The sequence below is a fragment of the Parasteatoda tepidariorum genome, chromosome 2 (assembly GCF_982258835.1).
Source record: "Parasteatoda tepidariorum strain Cologne lab strain chromosome 2, Ptep-v5.0, whole genome shotgun sequence".
Lineage (NCBI taxonomy): Eukaryota > Metazoa > Arthropoda > Arachnida > Araneae > Theridiidae > Parasteatoda > Parasteatoda tepidariorum.
The window spans coordinates 78560689-78579499 of record NC_141756.1 but is presented as its reverse complement, the minus strand read 5'-3'; positions in this window follow the sequence as shown (position 1 = coordinate 78579499).

Sequence of the window (18811 nt, the reverse complement as noted above, 5' to 3'; positions counted from 1 at the left end):
CCACCGTTTTCCGATGTTTTGAAGTCTATTTTAATTTAATTTGTTGCATCCTGAAGTACCCGCCGAATACCCTCATGAACATTTTCTTATTCCATTGTTATTTCCTTGTTCAAACTTGTTCCTCTGTCCCTATTGGTTAAAACATTTTACACGAGTTTGTATCTTTATTTCTCCACCTTCATTTGACGTTCCGACACCGAGGAAGGTGTCAGAAATAGTGTCGCCTAATAGTTTATAAAACTGAAACTATAGCATATCGATTTATGTACTTTCATTTGTACTTTATTTAGTCTATCTTGTGTTTTTTTTTCTCCTTAGATGAGTTTAACATTTGTAATCTTAAAAATTCACATAGGAAATCTAGGAAATACACGCGCATTTCCTAGATGCTTCCACTTGAAAGAAGGGTGCGCCTGCTGGAAGGTTAAAGCAGAACTTCTTCTACCAATGGGAAAAATCTTTCCTAGTTGTTACGGAAACTCTGAAGTTTCTATTCCGTGTCAGTTGGTAGGTATCGACTCATAACTCACCCAATAGTACTCGTTTCTTATTTTATCCATCTTATTGAAATATGGTAATTTGATTAAAACGAAGAGTACAAATACGAAATTCATTTTTGTTTTAAAATTTTAATGCATTTGAATGTAAGCGCTTGCGGTGCTTCCATGTCAAAAAGACGGTAACATAACTAGAAATATTCTTTGAGGTGTAGATTGTATTAATTAATTTGAATGATACTTAATTTCTTTTTTATGAATAATTAACGCTTAGGATCACTGTAATAAATAGGATTCAGATTTGTAGTTGGATGGTTAGTGACGTCACTTCCGAGCAAATGCCACTTAGCTTTTTATGCAAGATCCACCATTAAAGAAGCCTTTTTTTAAAAAAAATTATTTTTAAAGTTTTCATTATAATATCTAATTTAGAGTGTATTGATGTTTGGTTTATTCAATTTAGAGCGCGAGTTTTGTTGGTAAAGCATACGCAAAATTGAAGGCGTTTTGCTGTTGCGAAAGAAAAATGCAACACATAATAAATTTTAATTGTAAGAAGTTTACATTTTAAATTAAATACGAATAGAATAATGGGAAATAATAATCACTGTTGAATCGAATGAAACAATCAAATTTGATGCAATATTAATAGGATAGCAAATAAGTCATTTTTAGAAATGTGAAGCTTCCTCTATGGATGGTGATTTCTACAGCAAAGGGAGCTATACCCTTACCTTTACCACTTAACGATCGGTTAATTTTCAAGAAAACGGTCATAAAAGTACCTATTTTGCCAAATACACGTATTTGATTAGTGCTGACATCTAGTTTAAAATAAACTAACTATCTACAATTACCTTAAAAATATCCTGGCACTGCCATCTGGTGTGTAAAATGAGAAATAAAATGTTTTCCGGACAGAAGAAACGAATTAGTTTTATTCTTATTGGCCCGTTACTACTGAAATTTCATGGGAGCGAGAAGCAAAACTATCCGGTCTACTCTCTCGCCATTCTAGCATGTGTGTTCACTTATGTTGATTTGTTGCTTATTGTTTGAGCTAAAAAATTATGACTAAAAAAACATTCGTTCGCCAAAACAACATGCGTGAGGCTGCCAAATTACCGATTTCTTTGAAAACTTGGTCTTTTTTTAAAAAAATATCTGAATTATTGTAAACAATATTGCGTTATATGCTCAAAGAACAAATGATAGAATCGATATTTTATGATTCGCAAGAAATTTGAGTTTATTTTCTAATTAGTTTAATATTTCGATTAAAATAAAATGTTCAAAAATATTGGCCTTCTACCGGAAATATTCTTGATCAGTTTCGTGTTTATTTTTTTTAAGTTGAAATCACCATCCTTACTTTATGAATTAGTAAACCGTAAAACGGTGTTCGTGTAAGTACGTTTAAATTTATTGCAATAAAAGAGCCATGGTTATTCAGGGACGTAAGATATCTATATGTATGTTTATCTATCTCGGTCAATATTGTCGTTAGCCAAATTAAATTTATCAACTAACTCAGCAATTACCGATAATCGTGATACTATTGTATTCGATATTTATCTTGTGTCTTTAGCGATCACGGTATTGTATATTCGATATTTAACGTTGCTTACATTATTATATACGATATTTTCCGTTGACGATAATTATCGTAAGAAATAATTACGGTTTATCATTAAAATATATTTAAAAAATCGCTCAAAAAGCTTGAAATTTCATGATGTCCAGCTCTATTTTTTACTCAACCAAAAAAATATAAAATTACCTAAATACTTCAATAAAAAAGTGATTGAAGGACCAAATGTAAAATTTCGTATGATTAATTTCCATTTTAATATTCAAAACCAGTTTAACTTTAAATGTCTTTACTTTTTTGTAAACCAAAATAATTTTTCTTTTATCTATTCACATATTTGTAGAATAGCATTAATTTTAAATACTAGCTACACTTAGTTGGAATCTAACTTCTAATTTATTAATTGTTATGTTGGAACAGCGTGTTTAAATTTCAAATGTGGTATATTTATATAAATATATATATTATGAAATTATGGGACTGATATGTCCTATATGCAATTTTTGTACTCACATAGAAGCACTACCTATGCAATTTGTTAAAAAAAAAAAAATACATTTTTACAAAATAAATTTGTACATATTGTGTCTAACTACATATTTTGAGTGGAACTAATACATGCCTTATGAAATTTTGTTAAGTGTATCAGTGTTTAAAATTAAAATGTGGAAGCTCGATTTTTATTTATCAGGTGCTGTCTTAAATGTCAAAAATTATTTTCCCTTAGTATGAATTTTATTTACTCAAATTTTAAAAAAATGTACGATTTTTTCATTGCATCTTTGAAATAGCCTTATTTAAATACTTTTGAGTCCTGCGATTTAAAAAAATTAATACTTTTGTTAGAAGTGTCATTGAAATTAATTTTGTTATGTTTCCTCTTATGGGATCAAATTATTTATTTATAGAAACGGCGTGATAGAATAAACAATATGAAAAAAATAAAATGTAGCTTTTTAAAATTTAATGAGTTGTTGAATAATCTCGTAACTAAACGAACTTTTAGGATTAGTTATCAATTTAGGATTAATTATCAAGCATGTCAACGAAGCAGGAAAAAAAAATATTGTTCTAAATTCACTAAAATTTTGTAGTCATTTATCCGTACTTTGGCTAAAAAAGTAAAGTGAAGAGTTAATCCATAAATTTTTGTGAAAAATTCTACCTTCTTAAAGCTGTTTTCACGTTGAGGTGGTTCCAATTTTAAGCTTGAAGCAAATTAAAATATGGTGCAAATTAAAATAGTTTATTTAATTGAAAAAAATCACTTATTTTTAATCATTATAGTATTTGTAATTAATGTTAAATATTAACTCTTTGGAATATTTCCGTTACGTTGAAAGACCAAAATTGAATTTGAAAGCTGTATAAGGTTTTAAATTTCTAACAATTTTAAAGCTCAGGTTAACTGAAAATAGTCCAATAAATTTATTAACAGAAGCATCCGGTTCTAGATCATTCAGTTACTACGGTAAGTTGTTAGGGTTAACTCGGTGATTATTCGTAATCCAGTGATCTGCCGAAGTTGTCTGCGTAAATGTTTAAATAAGGTATCATAATGAAGATTTAGGCCTTAGTTTACTGATCAACTATTTTATTTATTTTAAACTTCAGAGTGTGAGTATTTATTTAATTTTTAACAACACAATTTTTTAAAATAAAAATAGTGCGAAAAATTAAAAGTTAGATACCCTGCAACGTGCCTTTCTTGTTTTTGATTGATTACCCTTAAAAGACGCTTAAAATCTGTAACGCTGTTAAGTCTTGGAGATTTTATCTGTTGCAATAAATACAAATTTGTTGAATGTGAGCCGATACGATTGCAGAATATTTTATTGATTAATCTAAAAAAGGTGAGGAACATTAAATAACAGCAGGTAATTTTTGTAAGATTAAAAAATGAATTGTTATTTTATTAACATCTGAAAGAATGTATAACAAAATAGAATTTAATGATTAAAATTTTGTAAGATAGAAAACACTTTGAAATTTTTAATAAAAATACTCAACTATTAGATCACTTATTTGATTACTTATTTTGTTCATATTTATTGGACTATATATATTTATTTTTGTTTGGTTTTAAACTGTGCAATCTCGTGGCAAAGCAGATGCAAAATTAACCAGGATATGTCATTTGTTGGATTTGGAGCAAATGTTTATCCATGTGTTTTTATTATTATAAAATTGCAGAAATGTACGGTAGCGCTTAGAAAACCTTGGAGGATATCAACTTACCAATATTTTAAAAACTGATTAAGTAAATAGAAACTATGAGTAAGTATTCAGAATTAAATTATTAAATCATAAAAAAATTCATCAGCCTACGCAGTATCGGTTCTCGTTAAACTGTTCAACCGTTAAAAGGTCAACTTTGCTCGTCGGCTATTGAAGCGAAGGGGGCATCCCCTCTGCAGAGGATCAACATTGTGATGGCATGTCTTCAGAGTTGTTTCAGAGACCGTCGCCAATAGCCCATTGTGCAGCTGTTGTGCGACGTAAACCAACAACAATTACAGCATGCTCATTAAGAATGATAATTTGCAAATCCTAGAAATTTTTCAAAAAAAAACTTGATCATTCAAGATTTTCATTTAGCGCTACTGTATAACGAAATTTTTTTTTATTACGAAGTTATGTTTTTTCTAGTTTTCGAAGTTACATTTTTAACTTGTTATTTTAAAACAGTGTTATTTTTTCCTTTTACACACAATTTTAGGAATCTCTTTGTTGAGGGGCTGGTTTTAACAGTTTAGAACAAAAATGACTTTTTTTAATTGATATTTTAAAAAATTACGTTAAATTTTCATCAAGTACATTTTCCAAAACAATTTATATTATCTAAACGTTTTTTTTTTCCTCCTCTTTTTTTTGTGCAGATGCACTGATGTCTAAAGCTGTTAGTTATTGTTTGCCAATAAAGAATTCTAACAGGCTAATTCTCGTATCAAACGGTTAAGTTTCGTCACTGAAGAATGACGTCATATACATAGACGAATTAACCAGTGTATGACGTCATTTTGGCACTGTCTGATTTTATTGTATGGTTCAAGAATTGAGTAGATGGGTATTTTTATTTAATAAATGCAAAATTTATTCTTGTAAACATAGTAAGACTTGACTGTTACACTGCACTTTAAATGTTTTGCACTATCTTGCTCATACAATGCATATATTTATGTCATCTAAACATTTTTAAATCGTACCTTTTCAGCATTTGTTAAGATATGTAGCATCTTTCAAGCGTTAGTGATAAATTAATGAACGGGTGTACGCAATAATTTTGAAGAAATAGAACGAATCATTTGTTGAAACTTAGTACGAAAGCAGCATCCTTAACAAATGTATCTTATTTGCTGAAATTGAGGCCAATTTTGCAACCTGAAAATTTGATATAAAAGTAATTTACTATAATGCTCAGATCAAAAAGCATTCTGTCGATCCTCAGACAGTAACAAAAGTAATAGTGTTGAAAAAACGTTTACCACTATGGTTTCTTTAGTGGGCGAGTTCTGTGACACAGAACCCATGGACGTCATTGGACCGTTAAAACTTTCTCAACTCTTTACGTACTGCAACGGTTTCAACAATTCGGAGCGCTTTCCACTGGATCCCTGTTATAGAACTCGCCCAATAACCAAAATGTTCATGCTGGTGGAAATTGATCAAGATTGTACAAACAAAAAAGATGTGATTCATATGGTATTAAACCTAAATGTATATAATGATTCTAAATGCTGATTTAATACACTCTACGAGTTTATTAGCAAGAATTGGCGGTCACAATATAGATTGTGACTGTCAACTAAACTAGCCACAATGTACATTGGCGGTCACATATAACGAGTTTTCTAGATAGACTAAAATTGCACAGCGCTAGTTTAACTGCTGGTAAAATTTGTTAGAGTTGTAACAAAATTCTTAACACACAGTGATTTGATTATAATTGTGATTATAATCAAATCTTAAATCCCATCCCTCTAACGTTTGATTATTTATGTAAAAAAAAAGTAATAATTATCTTTTATAACGATTTCAGCAAATAAGATTTACATGTTACCAATAATTAATTTCCCTTTTTCTAAATGAGCTTCCATCTTATAGTTCCAACTCTCTTCTGTAATAAATCATGTTGTTAATGTTCTGAAAATCAAAAATGGAAAAATGCAGAAAAAGGCAGCAGGACAAGGACATTGGAAATAGCAGGTCATGAACTGAAATCATTCCTGAAGATATATTTATAAACTTACATAACAATCGTTAAATAATTTATATATAGTCAACAAATGTACATAACATTAGTTTCACTACTTTTATGAAAAACAAATCTAGTGATTGAACACACATTTTTTCCCTGAGTTTGACAGTGCACAGGTTGCAGATACATTAAATTCTGTAAATAACCCTCTCGGAATCAGTGCTTTTAGTAATAACAATGGTATTTAATTAGTCAAATAAATTAATGTTCAATTCACGTTTAAAGAATATCTTTACTTTAAAAACTTTTGTATGAAAATTGCAAGTTTTGAAGGAAAGTAATCTAGCAAGAACTGATTTGTCACTATTATTATAGTAACAGATTTCCAAAGGTATTGACCATTTTGAGGAGACGCTCCGATCAAATTTTAGAAGTCTATTGTATTTTCATTAAGTACCGTCTTTAATCAATTGCATATTTTCTTTTTAAAAAAAATTATGTAAAGAAATATTTTTTTGCGAAAAAGGCAACAAAATTCCCGAGCTCTTTTTAGGTGAAAATTTTCATCCGATTGGAAAAAAACGTTAGTATTTGTTATTAATGTTTATAAATAGCTCATTTGAAGCTTTCAAAATCTACGTGTTTATTGTAATTATGACAGTGTTCAATTTTTTTCCTTACCGTATCAGTTAATAGACAAAAAAGATAAATCTTTGGCTAATCACGAGGAACTGTTTAGTTTCCCTAGTTTTTTACATTTCAATTTTACAGTTATTCACAAAAGAAAAAATTATACATAAAAGTAATAATCTCATACCCGAACCTTAAATACTAATAGCATTGAAAACGAGTTTATGAAATATGTAAATAACTACATACAGATTAAAGACATATCAGTTTTGAAATTAGCTTTATAGTTTTGGGAATAAAATGAGTTTGAAAACATTTTTAAAAGGTCTTAACGTAGCCATCTGCGCATTCGTGGTTTAGGTCTACGATTTCGGGGGTGAACTACGAACTCTTATCACATCATTTGTTGTTATAAAGTGTGGCTGTTTCCTGCTGCCTTTTTCTCAACAGAACTTTTATTATTCTTTAAGCTTAGCTAAATTTTATGTAGTCTCCAGTTTTGATGTTTAAAAAAAATTTGCCCATGAAATTGCATGGAAAATGATGAATAACTACATTCACATATTTTGTAATGTTTCATGAATAATAAAATTGTTTTATCTTTTAAAATGGAGTTTTCTTAACAGGAAGTAAGTGTTTCTGCTCATGTAAACTATTACTATTTATTAAAATACAACCATCGAAATATAAGGGTAAGTCGTCCAAGATAATTGAAAGATTTTACTAAGCATTCTCAACAGCACATGCGTTAAAATTTCCCCACAAATCGCGGCGTTGTAAGACAAGGATGGCACCAGACTTTGCCCGACAGGGGGGCTCAAACAAATTAATTTAAAATATTTGTTACATTAAAGTATTAATTTTTGTTGACGAAGAAGTTCCAACTGATGGACATTCGTCCTCAACTTCAAGCATGCGACGGCAAAAATATAAAACTGACTAACTCAACCTGATCAGGGGTTTACATTACTTTCCATGGTGGTTAACCATTTAGAGGTCCCGAGGTTGATAAACAAAATCCTCCACATATGGCCCATATTATTAGACGCACTATAAGATTCTATGTTAAATTATAATTATCAGGTGATACTTATACAGCTGTATTGTTTCTACTCGGATGAAACCGGTTTGCATTTGTTTACACTCCTGTATCAATTGGTTAACATTGTAATGCAACATGTTAAAAATAAATGCAAATAGAAAGTATATAAAAAATCTGAATAAAAACCCGTTACACGTATGTTCAAATATAAAAGTAATTTGATCTAATCATTATAATAACTAATATAATGCTTGATATAATAAATATTCATATAATATATCCTATCGTCTAATTTAACCAATTGATACACTAACGTAAGTAAGTGCAAACCAGTTTCAGTTACATAAAAACAATAAAGCTTTATAGTATCACCTGTTTATTAAGATTTTGCATGGAATCTTATAGTGCGTCTAATAATTTGGTCAGGGACAGTAGGTGACCTGGACGTGATTGACTGATAGTGATATAGTTCCCATGCGATTGTTGAAGTTCGTTAGTATGTATGGGACTGTCACGATTTGAATCTTCTCGACCAACCCAACTTTTTAAGTTTAAATTCTTTTGCTTTGAAGGAATTTGGAATGGATTTATACATACCAGCGGGATTTCGCAGTCTTTTTATTGAAAACTTGCTACTGTTAAGGACTTGGCTTGCTTTTATTTTCATTTGAATTTGATCTAACTTCCAAGTCATTTCGTTGGTAATCAACTGGTGAATTACTCTGAGCAACTGAGTTGGCAGCAAATTTATTTTTGGGTTCACTCACCTCACCATTGACAGTAATTCGGGTTGCCTTGGCGTAGTTTTGGGTGTAAAATGTTCAGAATTAACAGATTGATGTGCATCATTGGCAGAATTGGGAACAACAGAGTTGGGGATCTATAAACAATTTTTGTTTTCAGCGAGTATTGATTTGTCAAATGTCAGACTGTTCACCACTAGATGTTTAGATTGAGTCCGCTACAATACTTTTCCACTAAACTATTAAAATGTATCAAATTCGGCAACAGTTATATCTCGTCCGAGTGCTCGAAAAACGCATACAACACAGTCAATGATATAAATTATAAATGGTTAGCACAGCCGTGAGAGGTGAGATATTAAGGGCGGTGAAACAAGATAGTATAGAATTTAAAGATCTGGAGAGCCCCGGCGGAAACAGTATTGTTTGTCTAAGCTAAGAACTCCTCCCGACACTATGTCTGAGGCCGTTTGCTGCTATGGGAACAAGAATGGCTCATTTTAGGGAGGGTAGCTTCACTCTAGGACTAAAACAATAGACCGAAGAAAGAGTCATACCTACTTGAAATAGTCATACCTCGTTACCATAGTCACCGCCACAGACACAAAGATACATCCAGGGTAACAGCGGGATTCGAACCCGCTACCTCCCAGTTTTGCACAGTGTTTGGCGGGCGATACTACTCGAACAGGGAAGTCCCGAGAGAAATGGGACAAAGTAACAATTCCCTTACAATCTATACATAAATGATTTTTAGCTGTGCTATCAATACCTGAGACAAAAAGTGTCAAATGAATAAAAGTAACGTAATAGAAAGCTTTCATAATCGGATTAAAATTTATTGTATAAATAACTTTAATAACCGTAGTTGAACAGCTAACACATTTTTGAGTTTAGGACTATTAATGTTCAACTCATAATTTTGAATCCAAATTAGAAGACAAGGGAATAGTTGTAAACTCAGAATTGGGTCGGTTGTTCAACGCTGGTGATAAAATAAGCTTCTAGAGCGTATTGATTTGTTATGGGAACTTAATGAACTTTATAACCCGGCCGATTTAATGTGCACCGGCGGGGATCGATCCACGAACTTTGGGCCCAACGACCTACCAACCAGGCTATCCCGACCCTGGGTTCATTATTCAGTTCATGATTATTTGAAGAGCCTAATGTTTAATTTCAAAGCTCGACATATGGGCTCCTCTGTCTCCTTACAGAAAAAAAAATTACGTCATTGCGTAGACTTCTCTGATTTGCTTCTCAAACGTCAACAAAAATCATCCATTTTTGAAACCCATTATCACTGGAGATTGTTTACAATAATGTTCCAGTTTCTGCAAAATGTTTCAGAAGGTAAAACCTTTATTTTAAATGAGGAGGTTAAAAACGACCCGGCTCCGTTTTCTGCCAGCAAAGTACAAAATTGTATGTACCTGGAATCATTCTACTGCTGGTAATAGGTATTGGACCAGTATGGACAAAACGTGATTTAATAAAATATTTATTCATTGTAAGAAAATTACCTTCCTATTTCATTAAAAAAAAAAAAAAAAAAAAAAAAAAGAAAACGAAATTATCACCTCCTATTCTTCTAGCCTGTTTTCAAGCAAACACTGACGGTTAAAAACAAGTTTGAGTCAAACCAGAGTTCAGGTGCGGAATGATTGGCTCTTCGCGCCAAGTGGCTATTTTACGCCAATCCTTGCAAAGTGGGATTTTTAACATCAGGAACAGTGTAAATTTTAACAGGCTCTTTTCAGATTTGTCACGTCAGAAGATTGCTTTCAGAAACCTCTTTTTCAGTCTTTATGTATATAGGGTGTGGTGTTAGAGAACAAAACCTTTTTTTAAGACATCCATCTTTAAAATGACGTTACATATTTTGTAGTTGATTGTAATTGGTGTTCTACACTCTGGGATTTCAGAAAATGGAAATAAATTTATTTTTTCTCCAAATTTTAAATGGAAACGAATTTTAAGTTTGCACGTCGTTACAATGGTTATTTTAGAAATTAAGCCTATTAAGAAACTGTTAAGAAATTAACCTCTTCAGAACCTATAATTTAAGGACATAAAAATTGTCTTATAATATTAATTTTAAAAGTGATTTTATACGTTTAACGTTATAGTTGTTACTTTTTTTCATTAAGTTTCATTAGGACAAAGTGTCAGATTTTAGGTTACAAGGGACAACTTAAGAAATAATTTCTCTAAGTTGCACTACAAATTCCATCTGTTTAAGACATGAAAAACAGGGTATCCTTTTTTTTTAAATGTTGCCATGCATGTTATCTTAAAGCTGAAAGTTTTTATTTTGAAAATTTGACAGTCAAAATTAGCATTTTATTATGACAACGCGTCTTACATTTTAGTTTACCGGATAAATTAATTCACAAATTTACAACAAGAAACTCACATGTAAAGTAGAAAATGAAAGGTTTTCTCGAGTAAACTCTAAAAATGGTGGAAGTTAAAAATAGAGTTTATGGAGACCATAAATAACCTTAACATAAGAAAATAATAATAATAATAATTTAGAAATTAGCTTAAAAAATTTGCACCTAGGAACTTAAATTTTTAGGAGTGTCCATTTGTAAAATGGTGTCATGCACTTTGCATTCAACAAATTTTTTTTTCTTTTCAAAATTGTCAATAAAATCAGAGTTTTTTTTTTATTTATGTTATATATTTTAATGAAAACCTGTCTTAATTTTAAACGTTGCAACGGGTAAGTCAAAATATCTATCAGTGAAATATTAGATAAAATAATTTCTTTAATTATATTTATAAGGATGTTTATGTAAGAGACAGTACTTCAAAAAAAAATTTTCTAATTTTTTTACTTTAATGTCTTGTGTGCAACTTTTAATTAAGATATTAAAAAAGCACGTTTAATAATTAAATTAATTATAGACGATGAATATTTTCAATGCAAATTTTGTCTCAATAGAATAACAAGTGTAGTAATTTGGATTAATTTTATGTGTGTTACGTTATTCTGATGCAACTTAATCATTTAGTTTTTATCATTTGATCCGAGATAAGACCTGTTATTGTCCTAGTATAACGCATCATCTTAAAATTATAGCGTCAAGTAACACTTACTTATAAAAGATCAAATAGAATATTAATTCTACGTTGAAAGAGTAAAATATTTTTAAAATTTCTGGACTTACTTCATTGATTTGTCTCTTATGGTCAGCAGAGACGTACTGATGGAAACAGATGTCATCAGGTTAAGATCGTAATCAGGTTAAGCTGGTCATTTGGTTTCCAGTTAGGTCATGACCCTGGTTAGTGCCTCTTCAAAGGCTTACAACGAACTAGCAGACACTTATACTTCAACTATGAAAGGGAAAAAAAAGCTACAGTTGAAGAAAGCATGATGTACATATATACGATGACGGCAGTGTACACAGCACAAAAAAAAATAATAATAATGAAAAAAAGATATGATAAATAAATAAAAAATAAGGGAACGACACCGAATAACTTTTGATCTAGTGATCGGATTTCCACGTTCTTGGACTCAATTTTAATGACTTAAGAGGGTGACCTCAATTTTGTTAATTAATTAGTGCAGACGATATTTTAAATTATGGAATCAGACACAAAAAGGCACTTACTCTGAATAAACATACTTTTTTTTCGATAGCACAATAATTAGAATTAACATTAGAGGGTCCAAAATTTGGCTCGCTTTCCTGACCAAATTATTGGGACCCAGACTGCGGCTACCCCCCTTTATTTTGAAGGTTAAGATTCCATTCCCATATATATATGTTTATTTAAAGAATGTACGTTTTTGTGTCCGATTTCGTAACTTAGTTAATAGTTAGCACTAAATAATTTGTATAATTGAGGTCACCCCCAGGAACCATTAAGATTGACACTTAGTACGCAAAAATCCGATCAGTAGAACAAAAGTTATTCGGTGTAATATTGTTTTTTTTTTTTTTTTTTTTTTTGTCTACAGTACAGTGCGGAAAAAAAATTAAAACAAGAAAACGAACTACCCTGTATTACTTTTGATATAATGATTGAATTTTCGCAAACTAGGATTAATTATTTATAGTTCGAGGGGGTGACTTCAAGTAAGTTAATTAGTACGAGTAGGCACAAATCTGACACAAAAAACGTACTTTTTCTGAATAATAATCCCCTTTTTTTTCCCCTTTGGAATTGTGAACCTCAAAATAAAAGGGTTTCGTTGCTACTTAAACGTGGTCTCAATAGTTTGGTGAGGTAAGCGGTCCAGTTTGGGGTCCTTGTTTACTTTACTTTTTGTGTATTTTACCATATTTTGGGAATTTTTTAAGCGAATTGAAAAATTTTTGTACACGAATATAAAATTCGTTTATTCAAAGAGAATTCCGATGCAAGAAACTATTCTTAATTATTAATTATAATCTTTTATTATTTTGTATAATAATAGTCAATTATAAGGCACGCAAATTTTAGCATCATTCCAATGAATTAAAGGCAAAATGCAAAATAGATATAAGGTAAAATACACAATGTGAATGTATTCGGTCAAATAGTTCCTGAAAAAATTGAATTATATGCATAGAACTTCTTTAAAACTTTAATTCGACCGATTTTGCTTCAGTTTGATATTTTACCGTAAGAAGTTACATTTGAATTATAATTTTGAGACGAAATGACAAAAGCGCGTTAAGTTCATTAATATAAAATACCCTTTCACAACGTCCAATTTCAACTCAGTAATTGCATTTCTATGGATTACAGAGCAGTTCACGTGGTATTTTTTTTACTTCTCATTTAACAGTCACTACCTATTAAAGTTTTTTTTTTTTTATTTTACCACTTTTCTTGTAACATTTTCCTAAACACCTTTGTAATTTCAAGTTTTTAAGTCTTATAGTTTTCGCGTAACAAAATAAAATGTAACATTAAGTTGCACTTTCGAAACAGCGGTCTTACTTTTTATAACATTGAGAGAAATCGCCTTAAATAAGTGATGTGATTTTGTTTAAAATTAAAAATAAGTTATCAGAGATTTTATGTGAGGAAATTAATAGTATATATCAAAACAAAAAAGCACTGTTTTTAAAAATTTTGATTTTATTTGCCAAACATTTATATAAATCATTGAGTACTTGAACTCCAGCTCTCAATTCAAAATTTTTCTCCAAAAACACCATAAATAATAAGATTCTAAAGCAAGATGAAAAGCAGGATAAAAACAAGATTTGACCAGTTCATAATACTTTCATGATTCCGACATCTCAACAACCCTAATCCAGTCTCTTAAGTTCCGACATCTTTTCCAATCATATTTCCTTCTCCAGCACCAACATCATATCATTCTTTAATCTTTCAACAAAACCAACATCTGAACATTCTTATACCTTTCTCTTTTGACACAAGGATGTTAACAACACTCTAAGAGAAAAGCGACTTAAGGCAAATGTAATACCCTTACCTGACTCATTTACATTCATTGAATTTTAAGATTATAATAGCAGAACTTTAACAACAAATTAAAATTTCATCAATCTTAAAATGAATTTTGACACCATTTTCGAAAAATTATTTAGTGATGTTGTTAAGGTTTGTAACTTTGTTCATTATCTTAAATCATTCATACTTCCATTCATACTTACATAAATAAAATTTTATGTACCCTTACATGCCAATTTTTATATCATTTACTCTTTTTACATATATTTTATATGTATTTTCATGCAAGCAGACTTAAAATTAAATGCAAATATACTATGTACTTTGACATAGTAAATTCGATGTCAGAAGAAATAAATTGACGAAAATTTAAATTATTGCAATAGTTAAGTAGTTAATTAAAAATATTTTTGATGCCAGGTGTGGTACTTAACGGTAATTTAGAATAAAAGTTCAGTATTACTATTTAAGCCAATGTTTTTTAAGGAAAATTTAGTTTCTATTGTTTTGTTGCCTTAAGTACACTTTTCTCTTACCTTCAAATCACTGTCATTTGGCTCAGTTTTAACCAAGCCATCATTCGATTTCAGTTCCATTTGCATCAGACATATCCTTTCTTAAACCCAAACCAAATCAGTTCTGCACACATTCTAGTTCATCCATAAATTTTGCAATTATATACACTTTCCTGCTTTTCTTTTAAAATAACAACAAATATGTACAAGGTGAAAACAGAAGGTTTAAGCCCCATTGCAATTTCCACCGCACATCATGGAACGCAAAATAGAACTGCCAACAGCTCGGAACGCTCGTCTCAAGCGTCTAAAACGTGGTGATTTTTTCCGCTTCTGCACTAAAGCCGTTCTGCTGTTGCTCCATTCCAACGATATTGACTCCTCTGCTGAATAATCATCTACCTCGAAATTGTCTGCAACACCTTCATCTAGATGTAATTGTGAAGGGATATCAGACTCAGGCGCAGTTTCAGTCATGCTTGATGTTACATTTTTGAGAACAAAATAGTTTGCTTGATGGTGCGGCAAATTTTCTTCAGCATAGACTGGATCTTCTGTTTCGTTGACAATCTCTTCAGCATCTGGCGTGAAATGGTCCCTATTTTGCATCCATTGACAGCATATTGTAATTGGCATCAAAGTCTCTGGTAGACCACATTCTTCGATTTCCAATCTTGTCTCCCCATCATACTTAGTAAAATTAAAACTTTTAATTCCTGCATCAAAAGTTGACTCATCATTGAATTTGGAAGACTGGCAACTCAAATTGTTGGAACTCTCACTGCGTGTCTCGATGATATTCTCTCCTTTCCAGCTTTTTTTAAACTCTTCTTTCCACAAGACTAATACCAAATAGGAGACAATCGCGAGTGAGAATCCGTGCCATTTCAAATTATCTGAAGAAGATGCGAGGACTAAGCAACATGCTATTGCAAATAAAACTGGGATTTCCAGGAAATGTTTAACCATTTTATGGGTGACGTTGGATAGTTGTTTCTCAAATCTAATCGAACGCAAACTTTAGGATGTCAAATTACGAAAGAACTTAAGCCAACAAACCTATTATATTTTATATCAATTATATCTCAACAATAGATTGGAACAAAGTACTTAGATGAGTTTTCTTCTTTAAATTTATAAAAAAAAATTTTGAACAATAACTTTTAAAATTTTAATTGTTTCGTTTTCTCTTATTGTTAAAGATGAACAATATCGTATTAATTAGGAACTATATATATATATATATATATATATATATATATATATATATATATATATATATATATATATATATATATATATATATATATATATATATATATATATATATATATATATATATATATATATATATATATATATATATATATATATATATATATATATATATATATATATATATATATATATATATATATATATATATATATATATATATATATATATATATATATATATATATATATATATATATATATAATATCTACTTTATGCGATACATAAAATTACGCTTTGCATTCATTAAAGCTGCACTTGATTTTACTCTTTACTTCATTTTTAACATAACTTCTTAATTTACTCATTACTCTATAATTCAAACTTTTCTTTACCAATTTTCGTTTTGCTTTAATGCATTAGTTTTTACTTTGCTTTACACTTTTTTTTGCAATGGAACCCTTTACTTTATTTATTAGATAGAAAATTTAAGAAATATTTGCGTAATTTCGTTAAATCCATGCTTTCCCCAAAAATTTTGAGCAGTGTAGATACAACACCTTTGCTAAAACTAGGAAAAATATTTTTTAAAACTACGAAAATTCTGCATACGAGGGCATGGGTTAATTTATTCTTTTTCAAACGTGGTTCATTTTCAAACAACAGATTTTTTTTTCAAGTTAACAACATATTCTTTTATTTTTTTAACAACAGAACGTTTGTGAATGGCCAAAATCGTTAGAAAACGCAATACGAATAATTGAGCTATCATTTCCAACTATAACAGAATCAGCAGAAAATAACCACAGTGTAAGGCCGGGGGGAAGTATACTTCCCATCAATTTTTTAATTTTGATACATTGATGGGAAGCTACTTTCCCATTTATGATTTGTACGACCATATGCTGATAACTTTAGAGGAGGAGGGGATGTGAGTAACAGTAAAGTTTTGCATGGGGTCAAAGAAAAGAGCGCAACACTGGGGAACTATTTTCTCTAGAATTCGATTCAGATTGAGTTTATTTGTATTTGTAAACAAAAAATTTATATAAGCGTAGAAGTTGAATTTTGACCATTCAAGAAAAGAAAAAAAAATCGCAAAAATCTAATTTTAGACAAGTTAAATGAATTTCTTTTTATAAATCTATCTTAATTCCAAAAATATTTTAACATAATAATGTAAAAGAGGGCCTATAAGGGATTAAGAAACCACTTTTCTCTCCTTGGATATAAATTCTTAAATGGGATTTTCATTGGAACTGGAAAATATCGAAAGTCGATGGGACAAAGTTTAAAAATTATAGCAGTTTCTATGCATTAAAAAAACAATTCCATATTTATATATATTTACACTTCTAAAATCGCTACATGGGGTATGGTATATGCTGCATTGCTTCATGCAAAATTCGAAACATGAAAATTAAATTAATAAAACTTATATTTTCGAAACTATACAGCTTTTATGAGTAGACTGGTATTGAATCAAAATTATAATTTTCATTCATAAAAACAATTCTTCTGAAATATTAGTTCTATTTACTTTATTTTGATATTATTGGACTCAGTATAAAAAAAAAAAAGCACGTAAGAAATAAGCACAATGTCGAAATGGTGGGGTGGGGTGGGGGAATTCTCTAAATATATATTTAATTTTCCCCATTTAATTTTCACAAATAGTTAAATATTTTCTACATCCGGCAGTATTCTTCGATACGTGTAAAATACAAGGCTGCCACCTATTCAGGACTTCAGGTATAAAGCGTGCTGTCATTTTGATTCTTTTTTAATTTCTTCTAACAAAATTATACCGATTCAGTTTTGAAATCAGTAGTTTTTGAAAAGGAGTTAAAAAATAAACATTTTTCTGTTTTGTTGTGTTGTTGCAGTTAATTTACGTCGCACTAGAGGTTATATCGTTGAATAATTCCAAAGAAATCGAATTTTAAATACACGACATTTTTACGCACGATACATGTTATTATTTAAAAGTTTGTTCTTTATTTATTCGAACCACAAAGTAGGCTTAATATCTACAGGCGACTTATTGTACTAAATGCTTATACCTTTCTTTGTTACTATACAATGAATTAGACTGCAAAAAAATCGAAATTTTCAATTTGTGAAAAAAATAGTAAGTGGTAATAAATTTTCAATAATTTTCCTGAAATCAGCTTCCAAAATCTATTGGAATCAGTTAATGATTTCTTACTTGTTTGACTGCAAGCTCGTGTAATAAAAATAATAATAGTGATCACTCTTATTTATATTCATTAGCGAATAATTTACAGTTCTGATTGTATTTTATTTCATAACCAGTGTTGAATAGCAGACCCCATTCTACGTTAATGACCATCAATGATCAACTCCGTAGCCACTTAATTTCATACCCAATCCACAAGACAAGGGAACTGTTGAATCAAGTACAGTAGAGCGCCGAGTATCCGAACCCTTATTATTCGAACTATGTCTGAATTCATTTTTTTTTAAAGTTTAGAATACTTTTTAACTTATCAAAAATTTTTCTAAATTTCTGAGCCAGTAGACCTCCCGACTGAAAATATGCCAGGTCATGCAGCAGAAGAAATAGAAGATTGGTGTCGAGACACTGAAAAGTCCCAGGATCTCAAACTTTAAATGATTATAAAATTGTTGCTGAAATTTTGAATGAAAATTGGAACTCCACAGACAAAGCAGACGAAGTAGGTGATCAAGTTCAAGATACTGGACCTTCTCATATAGAAAAATGCAATTCATTAGATATTGTAATGAATTGGCTAGAACGTCAAAATGAAGTTGATTCAGTTCAGCGGATTTATTAAAAAAAGAATAAGGAATATGATTGCTCAAAAAAGAGCATCTTCTTTGAAACAAAAGTCTTTGCTGGATTTCTTTTGCAATAGAAAATAAGGAAAAATGTGGTAAAATCAGTAATTGACAAAAAAAATTATAAAATGCT